The 6,000-nt window shown below is 49.1% G+C and overlaps 1 long non-coding RNA gene across 1 annotated transcript; it reads right to left on the bottom strand.

Moving 5' to 3' along the window:
• Positions 1-2,034: 2,034 nt before the first annotated feature.
• On the bottom strand, positions 2,035-5,748 carry LOC310704170. The gene is made up of 3 exons (XR_014524621.1): positions 5,445-5,748; positions 3,966-4,095; positions 2,035-2,247 (listed from the first exon to the last, which is right to left on the bottom strand). It is a non-coding gene; the product is annotated as an uncharacterized lncRNA (long non-coding RNA).
• Positions 5,749-6,000: the final 252 nt, after the last annotated feature.

The raw sequence follows: 6,000 nt of genomic DNA on the forward strand, positions 1-6,000 counted from the left end.
GCCTTCTCAGTGGTGGTGTCCAACCTATGGAACGCCCTCCCGTCAGATGTCAAGGAAATAAAGAACTATCTGACTTTTAGAAGACATCTGAAGGCAGCTCTGTTTAGGGAAGCTTTTAATGTGTGGTCTTTTATCATATTTTTAATATTCTGTTGGGAGCTGCCAATAGTGGCTGGGAAAAATCTAGTGCGATGGGCCGGGTATAAATAATAAATTATTATAAAATTATTATATAAATAAATAAACTCCTGGATGATAAGGCCCACCCAGGCCACTAGCTTGGGGAAGCCTGGCTTATGCCATATTAAGAACTCAAGCCTTTAAAAGACTCGTTGTTGTTCAAGTTAAACATCTCTGAGTAACACAGAGAATAAAACCAGACACCAGAGCTCCCCTGCTTTCTGTCTGTCGCTGTCTCTCTTTCTCTTTTTCTCTTTTTTTACCATTTACTGAAATGCACCCACCAAAGGAGAACCTTTCCTTTCCTTCTGCTTCTGCCTTTTTCACAAAGGAAAGCAAGTCTCTGCCTCCACCTCTTGGAAGGAAGGCAAAACTACAAATATCAGCAAGCTGGCTATCATCTACCGTGGGCCAAGGAAGTCTTTGTCAGCCCGTGCTGGAGAACCCGGGACGCGGGTGGCGCTGTGGGTTAAACCACAGAGCCTAGGACTTGCTGATCAGAAGGTCGGTGGTTCGAATCCCCACGACAGGGTGAGCTCCCATTGCTCGGTCCCTGGTCCTGCCAACCTAGCAATTCGAAAGTGCAAGTAGATAAATAGGTACCACTCCGGTGGGAAGGTAAACAGCGTTTCCGTGCGCTGCTCTGGTTCGCCAGAAGCTGCTTAGTCATGCTGGCCACATGACCCGGAAGCTGAACGCTGGCTCCCTCAGCCAATAAAGCAAAATGAGCACCGGAACCCCAGAGTTGGCCACGACTAGACCTAATGGTCAGGGGTCCCTTTACCTTTATCTTTACTGGAGAACCCAGAAACTGTGGCTTGGAAGTGTAAAGAAACAGAAAGCAAGAACATTTTCCAAGCATTGGGAGAGACTCCACTGTCTGCTTCGTACTTTCTCCATACTCCAGCGTATATAAGAGAAGAAGAGTGGGTTAGAGATTACATGACCAACATGCAAAATAAAATCTTGCTATGGGGAGGTGCCTTTGTTCTCTGCTTCAACAAGCCAGCCATGTCCATCTCTAGGACTTTCCCTTTCATCTCTTCCTTCTAGTGATGGGGGAATCTCTCCCTTGTAGTTTCTCTCGGCTTCTCATTTTTCCAATCTTAAATCCAGTTAAACTTGCATTTTTTAATATAAAAAAATCAACATTTCAGTGGCGATTTCCTCTTTGTATGAAACTTTGCCCAAAATACATATTTCTGCAACTAGATATTCCCCAATATAGAAACATTCCCTGATATAATGCATTCTTGTTTTCATTAATATATGCATACTTAGGCACACTTTCCCCAATTGTACGCATTTCCCCCCAAGTTGTGTGGTTGGAGAACTGCACTGAAAAATTCAGAGCACAGAGTACAGTGGTACCTCAGGCTACATACGCTTCAGGTTACATACCCTTCAGCTTACAGACTCCGCTAACCCAGAAATAGTGCTTCAGGTTAAGAACTTTGCTTCAGGAAGAGAACAGAAATCGTGCTCCAGCGGTACGGCAGCAGCAGGAGGCCCCATTAGCTAAAGTGGTGCTTCAGGTTAAGAACAGTTTCAGGTTAAGTAGGGACCTCCAGAACGAATTAAGTACTTAACCTGAGGTACCACTGTTTTCACATTCTGTTTCAGTTCACCTGTTGCTTCAGAAAGTGCAAATAATGTTGGAATGCATTTAAAAGTGAACTGAATAAAATTGCTTCTCCTTAATTCCCATTCCCTCCTCCTTTCTTCTCCTCCTTGTCATTCAGTCCTTCTCTTGGAGCTGTTTTGGGGGGATTCCTCCCCATAGGTGAAATGTGCCATTTTGGCTTCAAAAGCAACAGCACTCATACCTGAAAATAGGAAACAGAGGGGATGGAGTGTTTTATTTTGCTTTTATTACAAGGAACAAGCTCATACAATTGATGGAATTTTTCTGAAGTCTTCATTTATTAATTTTTATCTGGATGCTTTGGGGAATAAGCAGAAGGCGTCTCCAGCAAGGGATTAAGCAGGATCCAGTGGCTCTCAAGGTGAGGGAACATCTCCCATTTTTCAAAGGATCCTGGGTAAGCAGGCAGCAATCATTCCTCCCTGAGAAATCAGGAAACACAAAAATACCAGAGTTACTCCCATTTCAGAGGCAGCATTTGCACTACGAACCATTTTAATATTTTATCCCTTTGTGGATCAAATTTTATTGCCATTTGGAAGTTGCCCTGGGGGAAGTCCTCTTGATGGGCCAACACTTCCCTAAACAGGGCTGCCTTCAGACATCTAAAGCAGTGTTTCCCAACCACTGTTCCGCGGCACACTAGTGTGCCGCGAGATGTTGCCTGGTGTGCCGCGGGAAAAATTAAAAAATTCGAAAGATTTTTTTTTTAAGTCAAATTTTCGATTGGGGCGCCGTCACTAGATGACCCCTGGGGTTCCCTCCCTCCCTCCCGCTCTGCGCCTCCCTCCTCCTCCTCCGGGGAGGCCCTTCCTGGCTCTCGGCCAAGGCTTGGCGGCTGCCACTCACTCACTCGCTCGCCCACCCGTCCCTCCATCCCTGCACCCGGCGTCTCCCCCTCTGTCCCCGGTGCGGGGGCTGCCGGGATCCGTAGTCCCCTCGCCCTTGGGCTCCGCGCCCGCACGGGGTGCGTGAACTACGTTTCCCAGCGTGGCCTGGCGGGCCGGGCGTTTTGCTTGAAGCGCTCTTCTCCCGGCCATGGAATGAGCGCAGCGGCGGCGGCCGGGCGGGCAGGGGCTCTTCCGCGCAGACCCCGCGCAGCCTGCCTGCGCCCCCGCGGAGATCGGGCGGCAGGATGGAGCCCGGGGATCCCCGCGGAGGCGGAGCGGCGGAGGCTGCCGCCCAGGTAGGGCTGCGTCGGGGTTTTTTTATTTTTGCAATGCTGCATCCGCGCCGGAGGGGACGCATCGGACCGCGGGGAGACCCCTTGGCGGGCGTGCAAGGCAATGCATGCGTGCAGGTGTTGCATGGAGTGCAGTGCAGTGCAATGCAATGGCAACGCAGCGCCCTGCATGCATGCATGCAACTTCCACCGGCGCTCTGGACTTGGCAGGTGAGGGGGGTCCCCAGTGGGCGGCAGAGAGAGCCGGGAGGGCGAAGGGAAGCCGGGGGGGAGCAGCGCTGCTCCCCGAGCCGAGCCCGGGGGGAAACTTCGGCGTCGTTGCGCCGGGTGTTGGAAGTGGAGGCTGGCGGGGGCCCCTCACCTGCAAAACCTGGTCGCCTCTCATATATTTCGCGCATTGCATTCATCGCCCGCTTTCTCCTCCAAGGAGCTCCCGGGGGCGCGCGTGGTTCTCCCTGTGTTATCCTCGCAACAACAGCCCTGCGAGGTGGGTCAGGCGAGTGGCCCAAGGGAGCACCCAGGGATTGTCCTGGCCAGGTGGGGTGATTTGAACCCTGCTCTCTGCCCGGTCTTCGTCCTCATTTAGCCCCCACATGTGCATGACTGTGAATGACTGAGGTTTTCCCCCCTCGTCTTGGCTATGGTGTGAGTCTGTGCTGTTAATTAATGGGGTTCTGCCTTCGGAGAAGATGAGCCAGCCCTCAAGGAGGTGATTATGTAATTTGCTAGCAATTCATGTCCCTCCCGGCGTGACGCTGCGCGCTGACGTCACGGGGCTGTAATGGTGGTGTGCCTCGAGATTTTTTTCATGAAACAAGTGTGCCTTTGCCCAAAAAAGGTTGGGAAACACTGATCTAAAGAAACATCTGGTTAAGTCTAGCAAGCATCAAAAAAAACTTTGATGACACTTATATTCTGGCTACTCATTTGATCTCTTGTCTGGTAAGCTGAAGTTACCTTACGCAACATATCCTCAGAAATCCACATCTCCCCCTCTGAATGAAGGGATAGATACAACCTCCAAATCTGCAAACACCACCGGAGGCTCTGCATTGTTGACTATTCCCTGGTGTTAGCTGGGCAGATCCTACACAGAGGAAGAAAAATAAGTTACTGTCCACTGCGGAGAGGAGAGGAAATTCAGAAGAGGAAGAAAGGGAGGCACAAGTTCAGAAATGGGGGATTCCGCGACTCTCTGGATGTTGAGCCATTAGCTGAAGTTGCTCCCCATTCCTGCTTTAGAATCACTTCATCAGAAATGGGACCTTCAACAAAGCGCTTATAGTTCAGAGTGCTCCTTTTCATGGTCTCAGCTGGCCATGCCCTCATCCATGGTACACCATTCCATGCGCCCTCCTCTCCAGTTCCCACCCCCACAAATAGACAATGGGCCTCATTAGTCTGCAGGCTAATTTTTTGGGTGGGAGAAGGTTTCCTGAGTCCCTCACCCTTAAGATTTTTTTGAATGTCTGCTGTGCTTGAGGTCCCCCCCCCCAAAGAATCCCTTTTGTGCAAGGATGGTGTTGTTTTGCCTTCACTGAAACCAGGATTCCGAGTGAGTTTCCTATTGGTTTATAGGAGATGATGGAGGGCATCAACAATGCAGAATCCAGAATTTGAGCGTCCCCCAACAGAGGGCTGTTCAGTGAGCGAGAGCCCACCACAGCTGCTCTTACCATCAAGAAGGTTTTTCTAACGTTCAACTGAAATCTATGAATAACTACATTGTATATGTAGTTATCTATGTATGTATGAAATATATGTATAACTACAACTAATCCAGAATGCCGCAGCTAGACTGGTGACTGGGAGCGGCCGCCGAGATCACATAACACTGGTCTTGAAACACCTACATTGGCTCCCAGTACGTTTCCAAGCACAATTCAAAATGTTGGTGCTGACTTCTAAAGCCCTAAACGGCCTCGGTCCAGTATATCTGAAGGAGTGTCTCCACCCCGGACACTGAGGTCCAGCGTTGAGGGCCTTCTGGCAGTTCCTTCACTGCGAGAAGCAAATCTCAGGGAACCAGGCAGAGGGCCTTCTTGGTAGTGGCGCCCGGCTTGTGGAACACCCTCCCACCAGACGTCAAAGAGAACAGCAACTACCAGACTTTTAGAAGACATCTGAAGGCAGCCCTGTTTAGAGAAACTTTTAATGTTTGATGTATTACGGTATTTTGATAGTTTAGAAATCTTGAAATGGAACACAAGCTGCTACAGTTCTGCAAAAGTGTGCAATGGGAGTTGGAGTGCAGGGTGCAGAACTCAGCTTCTGGGGAACTCAGCTTCTGGGGAAACTTTCTAATGGAAGGCCCCAGTCAGTTTCCTTCTATGGTATAAATGTTAGAGTGACGCTTGTTCCCTTTGCAGGGCCACAGAACGATGTCTTGATTCCTTTTCCCCTTCCCATTGGCTGACAAGTGTCCCTCTCCCTTACCTGAGGAAGACAGGAGCAGCAAAGAGAGAACTGCCAGGCACAATTGGAGGATCTTCATGACTCAGCTGGGATGGAGCAATGTGGGAAAGCTGGATGCAGTCTTACAAGCAAGGCCAAGTCTCAAAGGTTTCCAGGGCAAGACAGAGCTTTCGATATTTATAGGATCCTTGGGACGTTGTGACACCGGGAGCGGTTGAAGGGAATCTTGCCGAAATCAAAGGCCGTTGGAAAGGTATTGCTACAGTCTGTCAGTCAGAGCAGTGTCCACAAAGGCAGCATCCCAGCTACAGACCACAAACGTTAAGGACAGTTTCAAGTTGCCTCTTTCAGCATTTCCTCATTCTTACAAAACAAAAACTGCCTACCTATCTTAAGACAATGTGGGGGTTTAAAAAAAAATAGAAGTATTTAAAACAAGCAATAGAGCAGGAATATACAGTGTAGCAACAACAAAAAAGTTGGGAGATTTAAAACACAAACTGAAAAATGAACAGGCTCTTAGTGTACATTAGGCATTTTGAAGATGAAGCAAAGGGGGTTTCAAACTACAAATTAA

This window comes from Podarcis liolepis (assembly GCF_965112155.1).
Source record: "Podarcis liolepis genome assembly, chromosome: 3".
Lineage (NCBI taxonomy): Eukaryota > Metazoa > Chordata > Lepidosauria > Squamata > Lacertidae > Podarcis > Podarcis liolepis.